The 27,192-nt window shown below is 37.5% G+C and overlaps 2 protein-coding genes and 1 long non-coding RNA gene across 21 annotated transcripts in view; 2 read left to right on the forward strand and 1 right to left on the reverse strand.

Moving 5' to 3' along the window:
• COL9A1 (collagen type IX alpha 1 chain) overlaps positions 1–27,192 on the reverse strand; it is a 207,954-nt gene that overhangs the window by 180,198 nt on the left and 564 nt on the right. Inside the window, exons 2-5 of the mRNA XM_054492376.2 lie at positions 26,152–26,287; positions 24,646–24,679; positions 22,426–22,496; positions 1,033–1,243 (exon numbers count right to left, since the gene is read on the reverse strand). The gene's annotated coding sequence lies outside the window, so the exon portion shown is untranslated. The remainder of the gene's footprint in view (positions 1–1,032; positions 1,244–22,425; positions 22,497–24,645; positions 24,680–26,151; positions 26,288–27,192) is intronic.
• On the forward strand, positions 7,384–12,592 carry LOC129038884 (uncharacterized). Its single transcript, XR_008503249.1, has 4 exons — positions 7,384–7,454; positions 7,861–8,217; positions 8,405–8,444; positions 12,390–12,592. It is a non-coding gene; the product is annotated as an uncharacterized LOC129038884 (long non-coding RNA).
• The window catches only part of FAM135A (family with sequence similarity 135 member A), a 153,748-nt gene continuing 153,112 nt past the window's right edge, over positions 26,557–27,192 (forward strand). For 3 of the 19 annotated variants that reach the window (XM_054492358.2, XM_054492374.2, XM_054492355.2), the window contains exon 1: positions 26,637–26,926. The gene's annotated coding sequence lies outside the window, so the exon portion shown is untranslated. Of the gene's footprint in view, positions 27,103–27,192 lie in introns of all 19 variants that reach the window. The other 16 variants (XM_054492372.2, XM_054492367.2, XM_054492370.2 and 13 more) reach the window with 11 other exon arrangements.

Here is a 27,192-nt window from a genome sequence, read left to right on the forward strand (position 1 = left end):
CATTTATGACCTGTTCCAGAACCATTTCATTAAAGTGGTGAGACAGAAGTAAGATTGTGAACACAGTAAGTGAGAACAACTCTTTCAAGAAGTTTGGCAGTTAGGAAGGGAGAGAAAATGGCAATATGTGAAGGAGGCAGGATAGAGGGAAGAGGCCCAGATTGAAGATCTTGAGTCTTTATCTTCTCCTTATTCTCGCAATCCAACAGCAAATATGTCCTATTGATATTTGATTCAAATTATTTTCAAAACTCACCCTTCCTCTTTTTTCTTCAGTTGCTCAAGTACTGTCAAGACTTCTTTGTTTGTCTCAGACCTGTTTCCATCTTCCAAACAACCCTCCCTGCTTCTTTTTGCTCTTCTCTCCAAGCCATCCTCCATCCTGCTGCCAGACTAATTTTCTAGAACACCAGTTACCTCATGTCATTAAGTCGCTCAAAAAACTTCTAGAGTTCATTTACTCTTATTCCCTCTTCAGCCTGACATCTGACCAAGCTGAGATTGGTTCTCCCTGGACATTCCATAACCATCTCCTTCCATGCTTTAGCCAAGATGGACTTCTCACCGTCCAAGTCATTGAGTATGCGCTCTCTTCTGACTGATAAACCATCTGACTTTTCTCAGGTAATCAACCTCACCTGGCCTTCAAGAATCAACTCACAAGCCTTTTATAGAAGAGGAGGAGGGGGAGGAATTAAGAATAATTACTAAACAATTTTATCTATCTTACCTTATCTCGGCTAGAAAGAAGGGAGAAAGGAAACAAGAAGGGGAAACTGGTTAAGAAAATAAATTATAAGGTCTATATTAATGTAGAAATTAATAAACATATAATATTGAATCTAGTATCACTCTTGACCAATCATTCACATACTTTTGATAGTGAAGTTTTCTGTTTACTTCAGATACTAACATCTAGTTTATACAGGATAAACGACTCCTGTATTAAGGTTTCTAATCTACTATTCAATATGAAAACGATGCTAATTGACGGGTTTTGGACTTTGCAATTGGAGCACTGTGGAAAAATACCTGGGGAGCTTTTTGAAATCACACACATTCCAGGAGATTCCGTTTTCATCTCCTTCAATGGCTATGCCCTCTAGCTAAGAATCCCTGCTGCTCTGTGAGTCTTCTCACTGGTGGGAGTGGACCACTTTCCTCAGGTACAGGTTTGAGAGTCACTGCAGGGTATGTTGGGTGGCAAAAAGCAGAACGGTTACAAATTTGAGGTCAGTTATTCCTGTGAAAAGGAAAATACAAAACATTATAGTAATTAATTGAGTGACTTCAGTTCCTCAGAATATAAAGAATAGATCCAGGAAAGTACTAAATGTTACACAAGGAGAATTTTTTCCTCCCTAAATAGTCACAAAAGAATTTTTTAAGCATGCAAGAAATGTAATATCAAAGTAAAAATAAACCAGCCAACCAGACTGTCTCCAATCTGTTGGGTGATATATTTAGCATATTTTGTAATTAAATGAGCTGACTTTTAAAGTTGTTTTGAGACCACAACTACTTAATTTACCTAATAAGACTGCATGGCACTCTACATATTATCCATTGTTAGCAGTACTCTTACTGCTATGTCTTGTAGAGAGACTAAGCTGCTTTTTCTTGCAACATTGTATTAATAGTTTTAATGACGTGGACATAATTTCACAGGGGCAGTATTTTATTTTTACTCAGTTCATGAACATCAAACAATCCCAAGCTATTTTGATAACTAGCATCCTCAACCTGTGCTATTGCTGTTTGCTCATAGCAATGATAACCAGTGTTTATTTAGCATCATGAAGTTTAATGACTTTGTATTTCCTTCTATTAACAAAACCCACAGAACTCTGAAATAAGTAGGCCCGTAGCTCTCATGAAAAACCCTAAAGTTCCAGAACTTCAAATTTTATCTTAGAATTTTAAAACCAGTGGGGCTTGGGCCACTACCTACTCCATGGGTTCTCACTTATGGTGAGCATCAGAATCTCTTGGGGAGCTTGTTAAATACACAAATTCCCAGGCTGGGAGGTTTCAATGAGGCTCAGAAACCTGCATTTAAAACAAGAACTCAAGATAGTCTTTGAACTTCAGTTTGAAAATTACTGACCAACACCCTCACTTATATATGATGAAACTGAGCCCCAGACAGGGTAAGTGACTTACTCAAGGTCACTTAGCTAGATAATGACAATCAAGTGTAGAACTGCTGCAGCCTAATCCTTAGTTCTGTGCTCTTCCCACGCTTATACCCTTACTGTTTAGACTGCCCTTCTGGGTTCCTACAATATGGGAGGCCACCTGTCTATTACTCCCATGAAAAGAAGTTCACGGACAATATTCTATAGATGCCACAAACAGAAGGAAGTAAGCACTGTGGGAATAATAGAAGAAAGGCTGTTAAAGCTGTTACCTTCATCCTTCTGAATTTCAGTTTCTTATCTGTGTGCAAGCACCAATGGATCATTAGAGCAAAATACCAAGAGCTTGTGAGATGGAAAAAGATTACTATAAGATGGCAAGTTTACTCACTCCCTTAACATGACTAAAATAGTAAAAAAAAAAAAAAAAAAAAAAAGTGTTCCTAATAATGAAATATCAGAAAGACTACACTCTGAATTTACTTTTTCTTTCTGAATTTCAGTTTCTTGTCTATAAAAAGGTATGCTAAAACTACATACTAGGCAGCATGATCTTGAGTACAGCAATAGCACATGAACAGTGCTTCATAAAATCCTAGAACATGGTATATACTCAATACATTCTATAATTTTTTAAAGTATTATCATATGGTGGAAGGGCCAAGCTAATTACAATGGGCCAGGTTAATTACAATTACATACACACCAAAGTAGAATTATTGATACCTCCCATCCCTAGAGTGCTGCAGAAATTACAAAACATGGCAGCTAGATCATGTAGAAACATTTACAAGCTTAAGGAGAACACCTATGTAGGGTAACATGGATGAATCTAATGGAATATAATATTGGGCAAAAGAAGCAAGAAACAGTAACATAAATACTATGATTCCATTTATAAAAGTTAAATACAGGCAAAACTAAACTATATTGCTTGGGAATGCATAGTTAGGCAGCAAAACTATAAAGCAAAGCCAGGAATTCAGGAATTCTCTCTTTCTTTTCTCCCTTCCCCTTGTCTTCCTAGAAAACAAAAACACCAGGGTAGTGGTTCCCTCTGAAGGTACCGAGGGGTTTGCCCGGAGGAAAGGCACATGAGTGCCTAAAAGGGTGCTAGCCTTGTTTTACTTATTTACTTGGATGGTGGTTAAATGGGTGTTGCCTTTAGAATAATGTGCCAATTTTTTTTGTTGTTTTGTGCATTTCTATTACATATACTGTATTTCACAATAAAGTTTTAAAAAGATTTTTAAAAGACACATTTAGTAGATAAAGCTGAAAGGAGTTACTCAACATTTCTATTATAGATATTTGGTTGTCTCTCCACATGGACTACTAAGGTAATAGAATTCAGCTGCACAGTGGGTCTATGTAAATATCCATTTGTGTACTGACACAGAGGACTCATGCCCTGGAGCTGTTGTGATGTTTAATTGAAAGGCATTTGATCAGAGGTTGCCAGGATCCATTAGACATTAAATATATCATCAACCTAATTACATATGACTTACTAGTTCAGTGCTGATTATAACCAAAATCATCAGAGTCTTAAAAATAGTCATGCTTGTTTGTCCCAACAATGTTTTCAACCATGGTTTCTATGGTTCCAACCACATATGGAGAAATAATATACGTTCTCACGGGGAGAAGAGTGATTTCTGAGTTTTAAAAAGTCGAAGGTTGTCATTTTGCCACTTTGAGAATATCCCTTGATCTAGTTTGATCTATGTATGTTCTACCTAGAGACTAAATTAAAACTCTAGCCAAAATATTAAAGGATGGAAATATAGTCCATGACTGTGGTTTATCATTCCATTATTAGAATTGACTAGCAGTATTTTGACACCTAGATAGGACTGCTTTGCTGTTTCTAGGTGTATTGTATTATTTAAGTTATATAATATTAGAAACTTAAAATAAAAACAATTTGGCATCAGAGTTGGTGACTGAGTTCGAGTTTGGTATTCAGCTGTTTCCATGCAACTGAATTGTTAAAATGCTTACAATTTCCTGTGATTTATTTTCTGAAGCAAGAAAAGGGACCTAACATTAACATGCCTCTTTTAGATTAATTAGATTTACTTTAATGAAATATACAAACAAGAAAGTATAATTTATATGTATAGTTTAAAGAATAATAATAAAACAAACACCCATTTACCTACCATACGGCTTAAGAAATAGAACATAACCAAAAGCTTCATTTCCCTTTCTCCCCCATAAGAGGCAAATGCTACACTACGCTGAATTTTGTGAATATCATTCCATGCTTTTCTTTGCAGCTTTACCACGGGTATGATACATATAATTATGCATATTGTTTGGTTTACCTGTTTTTAGCTTTATATAAATGAAATCATGTGGTAGCATTCTTCAATAACTTTTCTTTATTCATTATTGTAGTTTTGAGATTTATCATAAGTGTATCTCTACTTCATTCATTTTAAATGCTATATATTCAGTATACCGTGACAGCAGTCAGACCATGTGTATCATATACTTTCAGGGCACTGCCAATATTTCTTCAACAATTGCCATTTCCATATACACCAGCCCTTCACCTGCCAATGCCTCAATTTTTTGCCTGAAGGCTTTCTCTGGCCGTGAGTGACTACTCAGTCTGAACACACAACGGACTTAAAATACCAGGGAATTAATGTTTCTCGGGAGCAGTTCTCAACCAATAACTGGGATAAACTGGAAGTAAGTGTTGTAAGCTGTCCCCCAGGGTTCCCCAGCAGGATCAAACTCCAACTGCCCACAGTGATAATGTGATAACACACTTTTATTGGTTTTCTTCCCTTCTGTTTAACTTCCCCATTATCTACTGGTGTTTCTTGGGAACATATCCCAAACAAAACCCTTTCCACTCATTGCCACAGGTCTGTCTCTGGAGGGACACAAACTAAGACAGCAGGGAAATTAAACTTAAGAACCTCCAAATACCTGATTCTGCTATGCCTCCAAGATAATGTAGCCATCCCTCCAGATTTCTTCAGGGATGTCTGAGAGTTAAGGTCCTCTCAAAATCCAAAATAGGAAACAGAAATAAAAGTCCTTGGCCTGTTCTGCCCTCACTTAATTAGCACATGTAAAACTGAAACACATCTTTCCTGAATCTCTTCCTTCTCTCTCTTTCTTCTCTCCCCTTCCCCTTTTATTCCTAGAAAAATAGACAAGCTTTTCTTTAATTTTCCCTACATCCTGTCTTCCTTCCCGGTTGGAAGCAAGCTTTCTGAGTTCACTACCATTGACTGAAGGGACATCCTTTCTATACTACAGTAGAACTCTATGTTCTAGGTCATCCAGGCTCAGCCCTGGGTATGTTAAGTAGGAAAGATTAAGGAATTTATAAAATTCTCTCTCAAAACTTGTATACATTTATTTTTTAATTTCAGAAACTATCACTCGTCTTTATCTTTAATTCTTTCTGAAACATCCATTTCCCTGGTAGAAGTTAGACAGTAAAGAAAAAATACATAGGAGAAAAAAAGAAACAAAAGGCAAATGAAGAACACAAAATTTCAGGACCTATTCATAGAAAAATAGGTCAATCTCAAACAAACAGTTCTCCCAAGACTCAAAGAAACTAAAGGCAAGTTGGCTTTCCCTAAAAAAAAAAAAAATTATCCTGAAAGAATAACAAGAGATCGATCAAAAGAGAGATGAAGCAAGAACAGGAGATAAAAAGTGGGTCTGTGGAGCTCAGAGATTAATAGAAACATAAGATGAAATTATTACAGAGGTGAAATTCTCATTAGAGTCAACAAATGGTAAGACATAGATATGGATAAAAATACAGTCTAGGACAAAAAGAATAGCCTTGAGGAAATAACATAAAAGAACAGAGATAAAATAAGAAAGGAGGTAGTATGGACATTAAACAAATAATCACTGTCATGGAAGAAAATAATATATGGAATGGGAAAAATTCAAATATATAATTGAATATAATTTTCTTGAAACAAAATCTCAAATCTATAGATTACAAATACATAGCTTAGCCAATATCCTGAAAATGTTGATGAAGGCTAATTAGTAAGATATCTTAAAAATGGATTTAGAGCAGCAGGTTGTAAGAAGTCACACAGCAGAAAAGAAGCACATGAACCAAGTCTACCAAAATGAGAAAGAATAGGAGGAAATGAGCTGAAGAGGTATTTAAGATCCTGGCATTTAGTAAGCCGACCATGTTATGGTTGTTAAAAGGCCAGCGTGTAAACTGCCTAGATTTGGATCCCATCCCTGCCCTTTATTACCTGTGTGACCAAAGCAAGTTATTTTGCCTCTCGATGCCTCAATTTTCTTAATTTTAAAATGGAGATGATATTAGCCACCCACATAATATAGTGACTGTGAAAATTGAGAAAATACATTTAGTCTTCTTTAAAAAATGCCTTTCCATATTCAGCATTGTTAATTAAGTTCAACAGAGCTTGGTGATTCTCTGAAGGTGAGAGAGTAAGAGACAGGGAAGACACGAGTTGATTCCTAGGTTTCAGGATGTGACAATCATAATGCCATTCACTATAGAGAGAATACAGGACAAGGGGAATACAGAAGAAATGATTTTTTTTTATTCTCATCCGATATAGTCCCCATCCAAACCTCATCTTGAACTGTAGTTCCCATAATTCCCATGTGTCGTGGGAAGGACCAGGTGGAGATAATTGAATCATAAGGATGGTTTCCCCATCCTACTCTCATGATAGTGAATTAGTTCTCACGAGATCTAGTGGTTTCATAAGGGGCTCTCCACCATCGCTCTGCACTTCTCCTTGCTGCCACCATGTGAAGAAGGACATGTTTGCTTCCCCTTCTGCCATGATTGTAAGTTTCCTGAGGCCTCCCAGCCATGCTGAACTGTGAGTCAATTAAACCTCTTTCCATTATAAATTATCCAGTCTTGGGTATGTCTTTATTAGCGATGTGAGAACAGATTAATACATCAATTATAATGGATTCATTTTGAACATGTTAAGATTGACTTATCTTTGAGAAGAAAGGTAGAGAGGTCCTGTGGGCACCTAGAGCTCACCTAGGGCTGAAGGCACGTGTACATGGCTTTAATGTGTGTGCAGAAGCCATGAATGTGGATAAGATCTCCTTTGTGATATACACAATGAAAGAAGAAAAAGGGTGAGAACTGAACCTGTGGAACATTCCCATTTATCAGCTGGCAGAAGACTAAGGCCTGTGACAACGGACCAGTGGAAAAATAAAGAAGAAGGAGAGGGTAAATGATGAATCAAAGGCACAAGGACAGGCTGGGCACAGTGGCTCATGCCTGTAATCTCAGCACTTTGGGAGCCCAAGGTGAGTGGATCACTTGAGCTCAGGAGTTCAAGACCAGCTTGGGCAAAATGGGAAGACCCCATGGTGGGGGGGAAATATATATATATGTATATACATAAATAGTGTGTGTATATATACACACATATACAGTTGCATATATGTATATATATATAGTTGTGTATATATACACACACACACATATATATATAACAAGTACATTGGAGAGGCTGTGTTCAGGAGCACAGATAAACAGGTTGGCCTTTGCCAAGGGAAGCACATATTTTCCACTGAGAAAGAGAACGATAAGGGTGTGCGTGGAAGCAGGTAAGTGTGTAGACTGTAGTCGGTAAAGCTGAAAGAGCTCCTGCTGAAAGATTCTCACCAGGGCCTGAAAGCTTAAGAGAATGAATAACTCCGCCCTCCTCAGGCCCAGTCCCAAGGTGCAAGGCCACTTGTGCTAGCAGCATGCATCAGCAAGATAGCAGAAGCAGGAAGAGAGCTGGCCGGAACATATATACCCTGTGAAGACAGAGAGAGGCCATCCAGGTACCACGTAGCAGTTACATCAGACTGAGACACTTCCTGTTTACAGGAGACTATAAAACCTCTGCCCCATCCTCATTTGGTGCTGATGCCATTTTAGGCCTCAGCACGCCTGCACCCAGGCGCTCATTAAAACAGCATGTTGCTCCACACTGCCTCGTGTTGTCTGTTGGCACGCTGTCAGGGTTCGAACCCATACAAGAACCTTTCACCTACCTGGTGCTTTGGCCTCATCTATAAGGTAAAAGCAAAGCCATCTGTTGCTAAATATTGGAAACTCTGTGTAGCAGTGAAGATTAGGAGTAGTTAATGATAGAAGGATGACCCCTCTCAAAAAAAAAAAAAAAAAAGTTACATTGAGGGCCCAGCAGACATTGAATGAAAAATATGAACTCAAGTCAAAAAATTGTTTTTGCATTTTTTTCCAGCAGCTTTTCCACTGTCCTGAAACAAGGTAGAGAATCTGAGGTAAGATATGGTATGAAAAATGTTTGACATGGCTGCTTTTGCCATAAAAACAAAGTAGAAAATAATTAAATGTAGTCCATTTCTAGAGTTACCTGAAGTGTAGTGTTGGCTTATAAGACAGAATACCTGGACCCTGCCTCATGTGTGCCTATTGTTTGCTGAAAGGATTTTAATCCTATAATAAAATCTCTCACAACATGCCATGGAAAGTATTTCCTAGAATTCTTAAAAACTAATGAGAAGGAAGATTGAATATGCTCATTAACATGGAAGCTAGTTACTGGAAAAGAAAAGCAAAACTGAAAGATATTGTTTTAATATCCTTTCAGCTACTCTAAAAGATTGCATAACTGAATATAGAACAAGCTATATAAAGTACAAGGCTTAGTCAAAGAAACATCAGGCTAATACCTGAGTTTTCATACTTAGTACAAAAGTCTAAAATATTTCTTACCCCCGACCTGAATATGGCTTAAACTTCTCATACAATGTCCTACTAGCCTAATAGACATTTTAGAATTAATTATTGCAAGTAGTTCATGTAGATAAATGCATTTTTATTCAACTTGAAGTAGTTTGTTTCACTGTTTTGAGTATAAATAAGCAATCTCATCAATGATCACTTCAAAGATACAGTTTATTAAATATCTTAATCATTATTCACAAAGCATTATAGGATTATTAGTAAAGCTCCCTAATAGATAGTATTATTATTTTCACTCTTTCCAAGGAGTCAGTTGTCAATATAAAAAAATATGTTTAGAGAATGGGTCAGTAAAGCAGCGATTTGAATAATGAAGGATATTTGAATGATTGAAGGATAATGAATCAAACTGAGGCAAACAAAGGAAGTGAGAATGAAGAATAAAGTGATGTAAAGAATTAATATAAGAATAGTAAGGAGCATTTTATAAATAAACTGTAAAAAGCAAATTCTTCACAATAAACAAACTCTGAACAATGAGTCTATGAGGAGCTGCCACTGAACTTGAAGTTGCTCAAACACACTAACTGTGGAAGAGTAGTACAAATAACAACTAGGCTTCCCACCAAGCAAAACTAGAAAATCAAAATTTGTTCCCAGCAGTAGCACATCTTCAAGTCCCTCCTCCTCACTTCCTCCTTTCTTTTTTCTTTGCCAAAACAAAACAGATCTACTTAAAAGGCCAAAGGCCACTGGAGAAAGAGTTTATGATCAGACAACCCAGGTGTCCTATGTCTAAAAGGGAAATACAGGTCTTGAAATGAGATAGACTGTGAAAATAATGAATTAGTTAGAATTCATAGGGAAAGAACTTCATTCCTTAACACTTATCATCATGGTATTGTTTCTGTGGTGTATTATTACTTCAGTAACTTCTTCCTGTAATGATCTAGGTTATACGTAGGTATGTATTTATCACAATAATCTGATGGCTGTCTAATAACTAGTCACATACATGACATCTCTACTTCATAATAGTAGGAGAAACTTACTCCAATCTGACTAAATTAAAATATGATACATAAGCCTTTTTAATTCTGCAATAACCCATTCATCTTTATTATTAATAGATTTTTAAAATTACCAGTACATATTTTTCTGAAACGTATGCAATCAATCCTTTGTCAATTCTTTACTACTACGATCTGAAGAAAGTTGCAATCCAAAGACAATAAGGGTTACAATTATACTTGAAGATGAGAGTACTAAAAATCTGTGATATGTTTGAAAACCTAGAAAATGGGTGACTCATACTTTCATTACCTTACTTGCTGCCTAGTAAACTAAACTGAGTGCCTAAAATTCCCTTTGTTTGTTTTCAACTTCAATTACATATGCACAGTATTTTAATTACTTAGCCTCTATTGTTCTAGGTGCTTAGATTTTTCCACATCAAAATTCTCCAGTTTCCATTGTGTTATTTCCTGTTATAAGATTATTCAAAGTAGTTTTTTTCTTTATTGTTGTTTTTCAAAGGGAGGCAGACTGACCAGTCGTGTTTGGGGTTATTTCACAATACTAATTCCTTCCTGTATACAAATTCACACACGCACCCATATTCATACAAATGCTGGCCCTAGGTAAAAAAAATAAGGTTGCCAAGCATTTGAAGTCTTCAGACCATTCTTTCTTTGTTCCTCCTTTGGGGAGCACCACCTCCCCTTCAATTATTGTGCATCCTGCATTTTCTCCTCTTCCTTACAAAGAGCCTGGTATCAGTCACAGCTCCTGACACTCCTGAGTTACATGGCCTACTTCTGAGGCACGCATAGATTTGGTAGCAAAGCAAAGGGAAGGGAAGTGGCAGACCTGTCTCTCAGCTGCAGCTGCAATCTTTCTCACACACCAGTGCCTCTCCTTCTTACAAGTTACGTCCTGTCGGTAGACGGACTGGCTCAACAACAAGGTTGTATCTATTGAGGTTAAACTTGCCCCAAACAGTGTTTGTCGGAGCAGAGAGGCAGAAAGGGTCCAAAATAGGAAGGTGAGTTCTCAAAATAGTTAAAATCCAGCCTTAAAAATTCCACATATGCTCAGTCAAGTAAATCCTCATGAATTTTTTACTGATATTTTGTCCTAAAAGATAGTGATATTAACATATTCTAGAAAAGAAAAACCTTGATTCAGTAAAAACCTCATTAAGTGAGAGATACATGATTAAATGTTGATGACAAAATATATTTTGAGGTTATCTCAAAGTTTAATGAAGTTCTAAATATATAGAATGATTGAATATACACTTTAAGAAAACATGCAATAGGTGACTGGATAGAGCTGAAAAAGAGGCATCCATATATTTTAGATTGCTCATTTCTTTTATATTTGATTTTATGTATGAGAGTGTTTGTTATCCTGATTCAGAATGAAATGACTTTGAGTGGTATTTGTGGAATAAATTTTTTTCTAGCCTGAGGAATAATCTATTGTGGAAAAGTTGAAAAGTTGCTCTAATTCGCTAATATTTCCAAGTATCATTTATTTTCTCAGGGAAAGGACCAGAAAAATCAGATCCAAACTTAAAATAACAATACTCATAGTTTAGCATTTAAAAATGAATAACTACATGGAGTTACCAGTGATACTTTTAAAATTTATATTTTTGCTATGTGTACTGTTTCAACAAAGTCATGAGTATACCAAAGCGAGCTAACAGTCTTCATTCCAAAATGTTGCCCCAAAATAATTTCTGAACCATATGACAGATGTTTGATACAGATGACTAAATTTCCTGTCATGTTTGTTTATTGTTAATAGTAAAACCAACAGAGAGTGCTAGACTTTAGACACTAATGTCTTCAAAATATGGACTTACATGAAACTAGACAGCAATATCATCTTAAAGTACTTTTTTCTCTTAAACAAACAAATCGAAAAAAGCAAAGATCAGAGATGAAAGGAAGAAAAGTATATCGAGTGACACCATATGTCAGCCAGACACTGGGATAGGTGCTTCATATACCTTAGGTCATTTAACATTATAGTTAAGTAGAAAATGTTTTAAAGTTGTGGAGGTGTTTAACTAGTTTTTCATTTTCTAAGCCAGCACAGCTTTTGATTCACCTGTTTATAATGCAGAGATTATTTGTTCTGCCCTACGTTTCTGTTGCACATTTTCTCTCTTTTAAAAGTCATTTATTGAATCATCATCTGTCTCAGGCTTGATACGGTATAGCCTCTGAAAGACTGGTTTAGTACTTCAACTCGCCTTTCAAAATATTTCCAGTGCAGGCCATTCAATGTTCCAGGTACCTAATGAGTCATTTTCCTCTTCCCAGTCTACCAAGCAGGATCTCAAAGCCTCCTTTATCTTTCTGGGTGTATACAGAGTCATTAAGCTCAAATATGTCCTTTGCCAATAGACTTCAGGGTTGGGTTTAGTTATTAACTTGGTGAGTCTCCACCCAGCTAACTATTCTAGGAAATCATTTGGTGAGTCAGGCATTCTTGTATTCACATTGCAGCAGCCAGTCATCTGCCCTAAGTGCTGCCGCCGAAGACTGAATGTCCTGGAAAGTTTGCTATCACATCTCCATTACGACAAAAGCATTGTGCCGAACAGATGAAAAAATGCATTGTCAATGGAATATTTTATGTTTGTTTGTTTTCCTTTAAGCAACATTGCCTTACTTGTTATAAAAGATAAATAAATATTTGTTCATTTCAATTCTGATGAGTCTGTGAGCTGTTACCATCAAGCTCAGAGCAGCATCCTACTTTGGGATTGAGAAAGTGGGAAATCTGAAGTGAAAGTCTATGGTGATTAAACAAAACTGAAAACTAAGCCACTCCTCTTCCATCTGGTAGAGAAATTGTGACCATATGCCCTTCTCTCCACTAAGAGAAAAGACCAGACTCACTGGTTCACTGGTATGTTTTCCTTATAGTAGACTGTGGTACGACAATGCCAAGTGATAAAACTTCTATGACAGCCCTTTCTCCAGTTGATCCAAAGAACTTGGAGGGGAGGAAGAGGGGGGAGATGTGAGGAGACACAGCAAGTTAGGCGCCTCTGCTTTTTCACAGGATCAAAAATAATAGGTTCTTATCTACTTGGAAGGTGAGCATACTACTAATTTATAAAACAACATGAACACAGTTAATTTTCTAAACGCCAAGACATAAAAAAAAACTTAATCTTCTTTAGGAAAAAAATTGTTTCTAAAATAAAAAAAAAAATTTTTATTTATTTTTTATTTTTATTTTAGAAAAAATTGTTTCTAAAATAAAAAAATAAATTCTTACTATGTAATAGGTGCTAAACCAAGCACCTTACATGCTTTTGCTCACAACAACTCCATAATGTTGCTGTTATTTCACCATTTTACTGATTTATTAGTCCATTTTCATGCTGCTGATAAAGACATACCCGAGAGGGGGTAATTTATACAGGAAAAAGGGTTTAGTGGACTTACAGTTCCACATGGCTGGGGAGGCCTCACAATCATGGCAGAAGGCAAGGAGGAGCAAGTCACATCTTACATGAATGGCAGCAGGCAAAAAGAGAGAGCTGGCTGGGCACGGTGGCTCACACCTGTAATCCCAGCACTTTGGGAGCCTGAGGCAGGTGGATCATGAGGTCAGGAGTTTGAGACCAGCCTGACCAACATGGTGAAACCCTGTCTCTACTAAAAATACAAAAATTAGCTGGGCGTGGTGACAGGCTCCTATAATCCCAGCTACTCAGAAGGCTAAGGTAGGAGAATCACTTGAACCTGGGAGACGGAGGTTGCAGTGAGCTGAGATCACACCATTGCACTCCAGCCTGGGTGACAGAGCGAGACGCCGTCTCAAAAAAAAAAAAAAAAAAAAAAAAAAAAGAGATAAAGAGCTTGTGCAAGGAAACTCCTGTTTTTAAAACCATCAGATCTCGTGAGACTTATTCACTATCATGAGAATAGCACGGGAAAGACCCATCCCCATGATTCATTTACCTCCCACTGGGTCCCTCCCACGAAATGTGGAAATAGTGGGAGTTACTATTCAAGATGAGATTTGGGTGGAGACACAGCCAAACCATATCAACAAATAAAGAAATTTAGAACAGTAACTTTCCCAGAGTTGCACAGCTGAGCCCAAATTTAGATGATTTCATTGCGTTTGTTTTTAAGCACCAGACTATTAAATTAGGTTTTGTTATTTTTGAAGAGCCAGAACTAATGGCAAGTATGTTGTATTGCCTATATGGTAAGGAATTAAAAGAAAAGTAATGTGACTAGCACGTAGCCTTACAATTAGTTTGTGTTTTATATGTATAATACATATATATAACATATATCATATATACAATAACTTGTTTTATATTAAATTTTACCATTTTTAAAAAAAAATCACATGATGAAACTTTCAAAGTAATTATTCCAAGACAATGAGAAATAACTGTATCAAAACATAGCTAAAATTCATAACATAAGCAGCATCAAGATTCAGTTCCAAAAGCAGATCCTACTGAAAGTTATAAAGTTAAAAAAAAAAAGACAGTGTTCACATTTGACAAAGATGGGTTGTGGTGGCTCAAGTGTTCATTATTCTTATCTTTTCACATATGTTTAGAATATTTTACATAGAAATATATTTATAAAAACATGGATCATTACCTATGCAGAACTTCTGGCCATTATCCTTACCTTGATTATACCCTAGGGAACCTTATTTTCCAACTTTGTATCTGAGCTCATAGGGAAAACCAGAAATAATAAAAAGAATATATGCTAGGTAGAAGCCTATCTGAAAACATAATCTTTTTCCAGGAAAATATAAAAGGACTATAGAGCAAGATGGTTTTTAACAACAAATTCTTTTAAAATACCATGTGATATAACTAAAAAGAAAAAAACTTCCAAATTGATTTGATCAGGTTTACAAATCTGATATCAACAGATGACAAATGCAAAACGAAACAAAAAAAAACAAGGGAGACTACTTGAGGAAGAAGAGAAAGAAGTAAAAAGAAAGGAAAGGAAATTAAACAAAATAGTATTTATGGATATAGATGAAGTAATGTTAAATATAATCTGCCAAATCAAATTCAAAAATATATTAAGGCTGGGAGTGGTGGCTCATGCCTATAATCCCAGCACTTTGGGAGGCTGAGGCAGGCAGATCCTTGAGTCCAGAAGTTCAAGACCAACCCAGGCAACAGGGTGAAACCCCATCTCTACAAAAAACACAAAAATTAGCCAGGCATGGTGGCACATGCCTGTAGTCCCTGCTACTTGGGAGGCTGAGGCAGGAGGATCAGTTTGAGCCCAGGATGCAATTAGCCAAAATCGTGTTATTGCACTCCAGCCTGGGCGACAGAGCGAGACCCTGTCTCAAAACAAAAAACAAACAAACAAACAAAATATATATTAAAAGAAAAATCTGTTCCCACCAAGGAAATTTTACTTTCATGAAATTATAGTTTAATCTAGAACACTAGACATAACCATGTGGCATTTATATGTCAAACGAGAAAATAAAAATAGATATCAAAAGGTACCTAATACATTTAATGCCAACTCCTCATTTTTAAAACACCCACAGTATACTAGAAGTAGATGGATATCTCCAAAACATAATAAAGAATATTATTTATTGTATTAGTCAAGGGAACATTAGCTGCTATAACTTATAATTCTGTGGTTTAATAAAATATGTTGACTTATTCCTCTGTTGTTCAACTAGTGGCACTGTCAAGGAGGTGAGGAGAGCATGATTTCAGAGTGCGACATGTGAGGTACTGTCTTCAAGATCAAGATATTCAGGCTGATGGAGCCTCTACCATCTTCAATACATAGTTTCTCAGGCTGCCCTAAGAATTAGCATCTAACCAGCAAACAGGGAACAAAAGGAGAATATACATGGGACATTTTAAGTGGCACTCATTACTTCCACTAACATCCCACTAATTAGAACTTCGTATATTGTTGCTTCTAACTGCAAAAAAGGCTGGGAAATGTAATCTCTCTGTGTACCAGATGAAAAACTGGGTTTGGTGAACAGTTAGCCAGTTTCTGCTGAACCTATTCTACTGGTTATCACATAGTCTTTTTTATTCTTCTTCCTACACAGAGCTAACCTCCTTCTCAAAGGAGACAATTCAACATCCCAGCCAGTCACTATGTCCAGCTCAAAATACAGGATCTCCAAGTGATAATGATGTACAGTTCTTTCTCTATCTGATAAAAATGTGGCCTTATAGTTCAGCAACATATCAATTAAAATGATAAATTATCTGCCCATTTCCCTCCCCCCCACCCCCCACACACACAGGAATGTAGCACTTATTACCTTTTAATTTACTATATACCTATCTCCTTTGTTTGGTGTCACCTTCCATTAGAACTTAAATTCCATGATAGCAGATTTTTGCCTCCCCACCCTTCCATTGCTGTATTCTCAGTGCCTACAAGTAAATAATTGTTCAATATTTATTTACATTGCCCAAAATAAGCATGTATTATTTTTACAGTAAAATTAATTTTAAACAGAAATGCAAATATCTTGGGAAGTGGTTAAGCATCATTCATACCTTGGTTTCAATTTCCCAAATCTCACTGATAGAACTGAATCACCACTTTTGGAGCTGGGGTTTGTATAGGCAGGGAAAGAGAGTAGGATGGTGAAAGACAGGATCAGAATGAAAGGTGAGAGAGTAACAAACTTTGGTTTGAGCCACAAGAGTAATTAATTAGTTAATTAACTGATTGGGAACTTGTAAACTCCTTCATTCAATAGTAACATATTGATTTTTATCTGCCAAAACTGTGATGAGTATTTGGGATTAAAACATGAACAAGAGACAGAGCATGACCTCGAGAAACTCATATCTGGTTTTGGGGGACAGAATATCGTGAGTGTATGAGAGTGATGAGGGAGATGTGAATGGAATGTTATGGCAACACAGAAAGAAAGCAATTAACCAGGCCATGGCCAAGTGGAGGACAGATCCAAGAAAAGTTTCAGGAAGAAAGAACCTGAGTCTTAGAAGAAAGGATACCATTTGTGAAGGTTTCAAGGCAAAGGAGAGAAAGGCATAATGCATTCAGAAGACTGGACTTTAGGGAGTGAGTAAGGGGGTTGGAGATGTTAGCAGGGGACAGATTGTGAAGGTTCATTCTTGTCCAGTTCTAATTCCTTTAAACCACCAAGCTGTCCCTACACACACACACACACATACACACACGCGCGCGCACACACACACACACACACACTACATGAAGGGGAGTTCTACTTCTTACATATAACTCCTTTTCATTTTTAATCTGTCTCATTGTTTTGGCACTTTGGAAATACTCTTATCTAAATATCAACCTTGATGCTCACTGGAAAGCAATTGTAGTCTTCATCTCTGGAAAAGCTTCCTCAAGCCATCCTATTCATACTCTCCTCCTGGTTCCATTTGCTCCAGAACCCTTTATTTCCCTCTGCCAAAGTTACTTCCATCCCAGATGCCGACATTATAAGCCTTTATAAGCTTTGCTAAGACATGTTCACTTGACCCTGGACAGCCACCAAAGAATTTTAATCCTAAGCATGATAACATAATAAAATTTACATTTTATAAAAATCACTCAGCAGTGTAGAGGATGGCTTGGAAGGGCATAAACTGGTAGCAGAAGACATTTAGAGTAAACTAAAAAAAAAAGAAAGGCTGACATTATGCCTTGTTATTGTCAGTAAAATAAAATATAGTTTTAGATAAATGACTGTTCATATCAGTCATAACAGAACATTCCAGTCCAGGTATGTTAAAGATCTGTTTGTTATTTGTCTTGTGGAGATAAAGGGAAAGGTGAGCAAATAATAGTATCTTCATTATAATTTAAAAATCATCTAACATTAAATTTTATGCTCTCTGCCTACATGTAAGAAAGGCAAACTATTAATTTGTTTAAAGGATTCATTAAACTGATTTCAGAAAGGACATAATTTTATTTCCCTTTATTTTACTTTATTTATCTTTATTTTACTGTGTCTAGCAAGACCAAAAATAATAAACTAACTCTTTAAAGATAAAAAGGTAAGTGGGTTATATCTGGATTTTTTTCCTAAAGGCTCAGAATTTTAATTAAGTATTATCTTAATATGCGTTCTTAATAAATTGTTTCATAAATGAGATAAGGTACATGAGAGTATAAAGTATATTTAATTGGAGCCTGCTTTGTGCAAAGCACTCTGGCAGATAGAAAGAAGAGTAAAAGATGTTCTCTGCCTCAAAGAAACTTTTATATAATATATATCCCAGAAACACTCAATTTAAGATTAATACCTTCTTAGCCAAGAGAGTATATGTGAAGCGTTTGTGACTATCTCAAAAACACTAGCACGATAGACAAAATATTCAGCTTCTAGACTGACAGCCTGTAAAGAATTGAGCAGACTCAAACTGGGCCCAAAATCTACTTCACTCATCCTCTCCTGCTTAATGAAATATCCTGAGAAAATATCAAAGGCATATTGAAAGAAATGAAAGCAATAAACTAATTAGAACTGACAAGGTTATCTTAAAACAGGAGAATCACAGATGATGGAGCCTATGACATTAACATCTTTTTCACAACACAGAAGAAACTGAGGACTCAGGTGATTAATATGTCTTGCCTAGATTCATACAGTTTAGGGACAGCACTAGAGTTTGAATCCAATTCTCCAAATTATTAGTAGTCCTTTCATTTTACCACATTGACAGGCAGAAGAATAGACCTCCCCAAACAATATGAAACAGCAATTATTTTCTGCATTTAGATATAGTCCAGCCCAAGTCTTCTCTAATTTATAAAAATATCTTTGAGAGAAAGGAGAGTTTTTGAAAAAATACATTTTAATCTTTAATCCCTTCTACTTTGCTATTCTAATACTATGGTAAGGACAATCTAAAGTAAAAATTCTTTTTTTTTTCTTCTTTTTGGAGACAGAGTCTCACTCTCTCTGTCGCCCAGGCTGGAGTGAAGTGGCATGATCTTGGCTCACTTCAACCTCCATCTCCTAGGTTCAAGGGACTCTCATGCCTCAGCCTCCTGAGTAGCTGGGACTACAGTTGTGCATCACCACGCCTGGCTAACTTTTTGTATTTTTAGTAGAGATGGGGTTTCGCCATGTTGCCCAGGCTGGTCTCAAACTCCTGGGCTCAGGCAATCTGCCTGCCTCGGCCTCTCAAAGTGCTAGGATTACAGACATGAGGCACCACACCCTGCCTAAAGTAAAAATTCTCTAAGAAATTGGAAGATACCCCTATTTTGATTCTAAGAGACTGGAAATCTGTGTTATCTAAGTCCTGTAGCACTGTGCATGAGAAGGTAAACGGAATCTTAGGCAGGGGTAGAAAGTGAGCCAAAGTGCCAAGACTGAAATATGATCAGTTTAGCTAAGGCAAAGGTTAAGATGGAAAGGTAAGTGCTAAATTGTGAAGGGCCTTTAAAAAAATCAAATGAAAAATACATATATATGTATATGTAGATACATATATATGTATACGTAGATACATATATATGTATACGTAGATACATATATATGTATACGTAGATACATATATATGTATACGTAGATACATATATATGTATACGTAGATACATATATATGTATACGTAGATACATATATGTATATGTAGATATGTAGATACATATATGTATATGTATAGAAAATACATACATATATGTAGATACATACATATGTAGATATACAGATATATATATCTTGATACATACATATATGTAGGTATGTATACATATAATGTTTTTCTAGAAAAAGTCTATCAGGCAAGGAAAGACAATAATGCCTGAGAAAGAAAATAAGAGAAGTTCTATAATTGCTCTAATTTACTGCATGGAGAAAGTATCCATATTGTGCATCAGGGAGAGGAACGTAGACAAAGCCTGGTGATCTCTGAGTTGAGAAAAACCTGGAAGTCAGAGGAGGCCATGGTAGGTAATGTTTGCAGGGTGGAGTAGAGGAGTGGTAACAGCTACATAGAGAATTCCAAAAATCTGCAGATCTCCCATGAATCTTCAGCTGGGTAATGAAAAGTGCATTTATGTACAAATTCTATCTGAAGCTAGGGGAAACACTTGAAAAGAATTATTGCAAACAATTCCAAGTATTCATACAGGGTTGGATATAATGCCTCTTCCTACCAAAGAGAGTGGAAAATGTCATAATTCACAAGACATCATGGAATACTCACAGAGCTGTGCCTCATATTAGGGAAAAATCGACCCTAGACTAAATGCTGCTCTTGTCCCATGTACCAAAGCATAAAAGCAAGATCTGAAAGATTCAAACTGTTTCCAAGTGACTTAACTGCACCCCATGACAAGCTTAAGAATGTTTATAGGAATACAAAAATGTCAAAAACCAGCAAAGCAAAATTTATAATGTTGGCCATTGAATCAGAAATTATTTGGAATTCAAAGAAAGGGGAAAATATAACCCATCATAGGGGAAAAACCCAACCCATTGACATTGACCCAGAAATGATAAAGGTGACAAGATAAGGATTCATGTACAAGGACATTAACAGTCATAATTATATCATATATTCAAGAAACTAGAGGAAACATTGAACTTGTAAAATAGAAACATGGGTAATACAAAAAGGACATAAAATTCTAGAGTTAAGGTCAGCAAACGTTATTTATAAAGAGTCAGAAAGTAAATATTTCAGGCTTTGCAGGCCACTTAAAGTATTCTTTCTTATAAAAACTTTTTAAAATGTAAAATCATTCCTAGCTCATGGACTGTACAAAAAAAGGGCCAAGGGATAATTGCCCATGGGTCATATTTTGCTACCTCCTGTTCTAGAGGGTAAATCTACAATGTCTGAAATGGAAAATACATTGAATATGATTAATAGCAGAGTAGGCACGTAAAAGAAAAGTGAACTTGAAGACATAGCAATAGAAACTATCCAAAATGAAACACAGAGAAAACAAAACACTAAAGAAAAAAGAACAGAGCTTGAGTAAGTTATAGGACTACTATAAGCTGTCTAATATAGGCATTATTATAGTTCCCAAAGGAAACGAAAAATATTTGAAAATATAATGGCCAAAAATATTCCAAAATTTGGTGAAAAGTCTAAACCCACAGATCCATGAACCAACAAACCTGAAGCATAAAAAAAGTGAAGAAAATTATACCAGGGCACATTATGGTCAAACTGCTTTTTTAAATGAAGAAAAGATTTTAAAAGCAGACAGAAGGGAGAAAAAAAGCCACATTACACAACTAGGAATTAAAATAAAGATAACAGCAGATTTCTTGTTGGAAACAATGCAAGAACACAGTGGAGCAGTATCTTTAAAATACTGGGAAAAAAGTCACTCTAGAATTCTGTGCCCTATGAAGATATCTTTCAAAAAGAAAGGTACAGTAATGACATTTTAAGACATCCAGAAGCAGAAAGTATACATCACTAGCACACCTACATTCTAAGAAGTGTTAAAGGTCAAGAACAAAACAATACCAGGTGAGAGTCTAAGTCAACACTAAAACATAAAGAGCACTGGAAATAATAACTATGTGGGAAAATATGAAAGAATTTATCATATATTTAAATGTCTTTTAAAAATGATTGACCATTTAAAGCAAAAAAATGCATTGTGAGGTTTATAACACATGTAGAAATAAAATGTATGACAACAGCACAAAGCATGGGAATGGAAAATGGAAGTATAGTGTTGTAAGGTTTTTTAATACATGTAAGGTATGTAATACACTTGACATTGGATCATGATAAGCAAAAACTGTATATGATAAACCTTAAAATAACCTCCGAAATACCATAAAAAGAGCAATTGCTAATAAGCCAACAAAGGAGATAAAATTGAATCATTAAAAAAATTAATGCAAAATAAGTTTAAAAAAAGAGTAAAAGAGGGGAAAAGAACAGATAGTACAAATAGAAAAGAAGCAACGAGATGATACATTTAAACCAAAACATCCATAAATACATTAAATATAAGTCGTATAAACATATCAATTACAAGCCAGATTGAGACCTCCAAGAAATCCACTTTAAACATAAAGACAAAAGTAAGTTAAAAGTAAAAAGATAGGAAATTCTATATCATAGTAACATAAAATAAAGTTGAAATGATTGTATTAATACAATACTAAGTAGATTTCAGAGCAAAAAATTTCACTCGGGAAAATGAAGGCCATTTCATAATGGTGAATTATTCATATAAATTCATTGAGAGGACCTAACTATCCTAAACAAATATGCACTTAATAAAAGCGTGTCAAAATACATGAAGTAAACATACATAAAACTACAAAGAGAAATGGATAATGCCTACTGCATTGAAACTTTGTTATAAGGAGCAGAAATAATGTATATTAAGACTAGCACTCAGCAGATGATAAAGGTTCAAGATGTTATCTACTGTTACTAGTATCAGAAAACTAAAAGATAGTAGTTTATGCAATGCTTAAAGTTTTACTCAACTTTTTTGGTCTTTGCTGTAAAATGTAGATCTAAAATCTACAAATTACATTAATTTCCATTCACATTGTACCTTAAATCCTTTTCTCCAGTCTCACCAGAAGAGATGTTCCTCTTTTTGTTCAAGTTTGACTTTTCCTTGGACTACAGAAGCATTTTGAAACAGAGAAAATATTTTGAAAGAAAGGTCAGACAAGACATGGAAATGGAATGGACAGGAAACTAAAAAAAGGGAAGCATCAAATATAGCTGTGTTAGACATAAACATGGGAACAGCAGACACTATGGACTTCTAGAGGAGGAACGGAGGCAGTGGAGTGTGGGTTGAAAAACTACTTGCTGGGTACTGTGCTCACTACCTGGGTACAATATACCCCGGTAACAAATCTGAACATATACCTTCTATATGTAAAATAGAAGTTGAAATTAAAATATGTGTGTGTGTGTGTGTGTATATATATGTGTGTATATATGTGCGTATATATGTATATATGTGTGTATATGTATGTGTGTATATATATGTGTGTGTGTGTGTATATATATATAGTTGTGGAATAACTTTGACCATATCTCATTTTTAATTTTCAAATAATGAACATACTTACAACAGGAATATTTTAAAAATCATAAAGCCCAGTAAGGAAAAAGCCAGCTCAATTTTTTTTTTATGTAAATTAATGTTTAGCATCTGACAAATATGATACATCCTTCATGAGGCTGTTTTCTTTTTCTTTCTTTCTTTTTTTTTTTTTGAGATGCAGTCTTGCTCTGCCACCCAGGCTGGAGTGCAATGGTGCAATCTCAGCTCACTGCAACCTCTGCCTCCAGGATTCCAACGATTCTCCTTCCTCAGCCTCCCAAGTAGCTGCGATTACAGGCACCCACCACCACGCCTGGCTAATTTTTGTATTTTTGGTAGAGACAGGGTTTCACTATGTTGGCCAGGCTGGTCTCGAACTCCTGACCTCGTGATCCACCCTCCTAGGCCACCCAAAGTGCTGGGATTACAGGCATGAGCCACTGCGCCCGGCCTTCATGAGGCTGTTTTCAAATGTACAATATTCATTTCTTCTACTGTCTCAATCTTTAGCTGAATCAATGTTGTGCAACCGAGAAAGGGAGAGATAACCTGATCTTTGGATTAAGAGAATACTCCACAGTTAGAAGGGTTTAGCAAACATTAAAAACACTCCATGCCAAAGTTAAATCATGTAAACCAATTACAAGATAGAAAGGATTGCAAATCTTATATTCCTTGAGCACAACATAGATTGAAAAGGACACATACAACATAAAATGTTAATGTACATTAAATGTGACACAAAACTGTTTATTAGCATAATGGGTGACACCAAACTTGGGAAGATAAATATGGGAAGTAAATTTAGAATCAGGAAATTTCTAGACAAATTTCTAAAGGAATTCAAATTCTATATAATGTGATTATGTTCTTATATTTGAGAGAAAACAGACCTAGAGAAGGTAAGAGACTCTCAAGATAACACAGTATATTGTAGACTCTAGAATTAGAACCAGGTAATCTGACAATTAGATCAGTGTTCTATACTCTCTAGTAGTCTGTACCTCAGTAGATGCCATAAATTTTCTTATTTCTTATTGTTTTCGTTGTTGTTGTTGCTTTTTCTTTTGTTTTTTTTTTTTTGTGATGGAGTCTCACTCTGTCACCCAGGCTGGAATGCAGTGGTACGATCTCGGCTCACTGCAACCTCCACCTCCCAGGTTCGAGCGATTCCCATGCCTCAGCCTCTGGAGTAGCTGGGATTACAGGCGCCTGCCACCACGCCTGGTAATTTTTTTACTTTTAGTAGAGATGGGGTTTCTCTACTAAACCCAGGCTGGTCTCAAATTCCTGACCTCAAGTGATCTGTCTACCTCGGCTTCCCAAAGTGCCGCGATTACAGGAGTGAGCCACCGCACCCCCAGGTGAATTTCCTTATTTCTTTAAGAGATTGTTTTACATTCTTCTATCAATAGATAATTACCAGGAAGTCTTGCTAAATCTCTAGGTTAGTTAAATGCTCCTCTTCTGGGTTCCCAGACAACCCCGTACCTACCCCAATTTTAACTCTGTAGCAGACTTGTTTTTTTTTTTGTTTTTGTTTTTACATGCCTGTCTACCCCTACTAGATTGCAAACTCTTGAGATTTTAGACTGACCCTTAACCTTCATTATATCCCTCAGTAACTAGCACAGTACTTGGCAAACATCTAATAAGCAATAAATATATATATACATAATGGTTGAACTGATGTGACTTTTTTTGAAGGCTCACCATGATCCTTGTCAACTTCTCCAGCCTCACATCCCTAAACAGTGACATAGAAGTCTTAGTTTTAGTTCAGAACAAAGACCAGTTTCTTACTGTACAGCTTCTGTTCAAGCAATCCTTTTCCCTTTACTCCTCCTAACCTTCACCACAAGACATCCCACTTCAACTCTCTGGAATCATTTTCTCCTGGAAGTGTCTCCTGACCCATGACCTCTTCCCAAAGTTGGATTAATGTTTTTTCTGAGCTTCAATAGCTCCCTATGCATTTATCTCTGCACTATACACATTACATCATAGGGTAATAATGCAAACACTCCACCCAAGTTCTTTTTCATTCATGTTGGTATCTTCCAAGATTAGCACACTGCCTGGCACATAGCAGATGACTTAACAATGCGATTTGAATGAAAAGAACGTGGAACAGGGAAAGAATCTTGGCACACTGTGTGTTTTAGGGATGCACGGACGTGGAAATGCAAATAATTGGTTGTTTAATATATTCTCCTAAGACATGGCTGGAACTAAAAAAACAGAAAAAGCCTTTCCAATTTTGAGGCTAAAGTTCAAGTCACAAAACAAGCAATAAAAGCCTGTTTAGCAAGGATAGTAAAATGGTATAGGGCTATAAAAGAAGGGACAAATTAGAAATCAGGAAAGCAGGCCATTCATACAAATGCAAATAGATTGGTTCGCAAGATAAGGGGACACCCAATCATGTAAAAACTGGTACAAGCCGGGCACGGTGTCTTAGACCTATAATCCCAGCACTTTGGAAGGCCAAGGCGGGTGGATCACCTAAGGTCAGGAGTTCGAAACCAGCCTGACCAATATGGTGAGACCACGTCTCTACTAACAATACAAAAAGTAGTCGGGCGTGGTGGCGTGCTCCTGTAGTCCCAGCTACTAGGGAGGCTGAGACAGGAGAATTGCTTGAACTCCGGAGGTGGAGGTTGCAGTGAGCCGAGATCACATTACTGCACTCCAGCCTGGGCGACGGAGCAATGCTCTGTCTCACACACACACACACGAAAAAAAAAAACTGGTACAAAGATATATTCAAAACCTGTCCCCTAAATGGCCTAGGTTACAAGACATCATCATTACTTTCAAATGAATACAAAGCTTTTCCCTTCTAATTCACTCTTATCGTGGTAAAATATACATAACAGAAAATTGACCATTTTAACCATTTTTAAGTGCACAGTTCAGTAGCATTACGTCCATTCATTGTTGTGCAACCAACACCACTATCCATCCTAGATTCATTTTTAACACACGAGTCGCAGCCGAAATTTTCCTTTCATTAACTCAGCTTTGGCAACATACTGAACTTTATGCACCACAAAAGTTTTTGCCAGATAAGGTTCAGAAACTGGGAAGAGTGAAATAAATCAATGATCCTTCGTGGGCTTCTGTTAATGGAATGTATTAGCGAAAGGCTTCACTTCATCAGCCCCCACCCGCCCTTCTTTGCGTCATAAACCAAGAAACAACCAGATCAGCACCCACATCTCCCAAGATGCAAGCACTGGGTCCCGAAAGGCAGCTGTCCTGCCCCAGCGCAGATCCCCTGCAGCCTCCTTTCCTACTGCACAAATCGACTAGCGCAGGAACCGGGCTCTCTACCCGGGACTGCACGGAGGAGCTAAAGAGAGAAAAGGAGAAACAACATTGTGAGAAAAACGGCTAAAGTTCTCAAACTCCGTGTTTTTGCCCTCTTCTTGCTCCCTACTCTTCAGCCACCTCCAAGCCCCATCCCTTAAACCCACAGGCGAGCCCCTTTTCTTGACGCGCGCCTTTTATTGACGCAAACCTCCCGTTCTCGCGGGAACTTGGAACGGGAGCCTGGTAGGGCGGACAAATCTCTCGAAATCTCAGTTGGCGCTGAAGCTGGAGGGGCAGCCGAAGCTCCTGAAGGGCGGGGCACGGAGCTTGAAGGGGCGGGGCCTAGCCTCAGAGAGGGGAGGGAAGAGGCGGGAGGAGGAGGTGAGAGAGGCCGGGGGCGGGGCCGTGCGGCCGGGGACCTGTTGATCGCAGGTACAGCCGGCTGGCCCGGGCTCCCTCGGGACTGAGGCGACTGCGCATGCTCGCCGGCCGAGCTGGGCCAGTAGCCGAGCCGCGGTGACGAACCGGCTCCGCGGTTGCGGTGTTTGCGGTTGCTGTGATGGCGATGTGAGGGGGCCCGGGGCGGGATGGTGCTGACCCGGGTAGGGCCGTCTTCTTCTAGCTGGACAACGAACTCCTCCGTCCGACAGGCGGAGGAAGAGGCCGAGCCGGGCGAGAGGTAACCCCCTTACTGTCCCCTCTGGCTCCCCCGGCTCCCGACACCCACGACCCCTCCCTCCGTCCCTCTTTCCCAGGGGCCAGGAAGGAAGCGGCCTTCTCTTCGTCCGCCGTTCGCCCGCCGCGGCCCCTCACCCAACTGCTGGCGGTCGGAGCCTGGCCCCGGCCCCGCTGAAGGTCGGTGGGGACGGCGGTGCGGAGCGCTCTGAGGGAGGCGAGGGGCCGCGGCGCGCTGCTCTCCCGGTACCCGCGGCCGCCCCTGCCCCT

This window comes from Pongo pygmaeus, chromosome 5, assembly GCF_028885625.2.
Source record: "Pongo pygmaeus isolate AG05252 chromosome 5, NHGRI_mPonPyg2-v2.0_pri, whole genome shotgun sequence".
Classification (NCBI taxonomy): domain Eukaryota; kingdom Metazoa; phylum Chordata; class Mammalia; order Primates; family Hominidae; genus Pongo; species Pongo pygmaeus.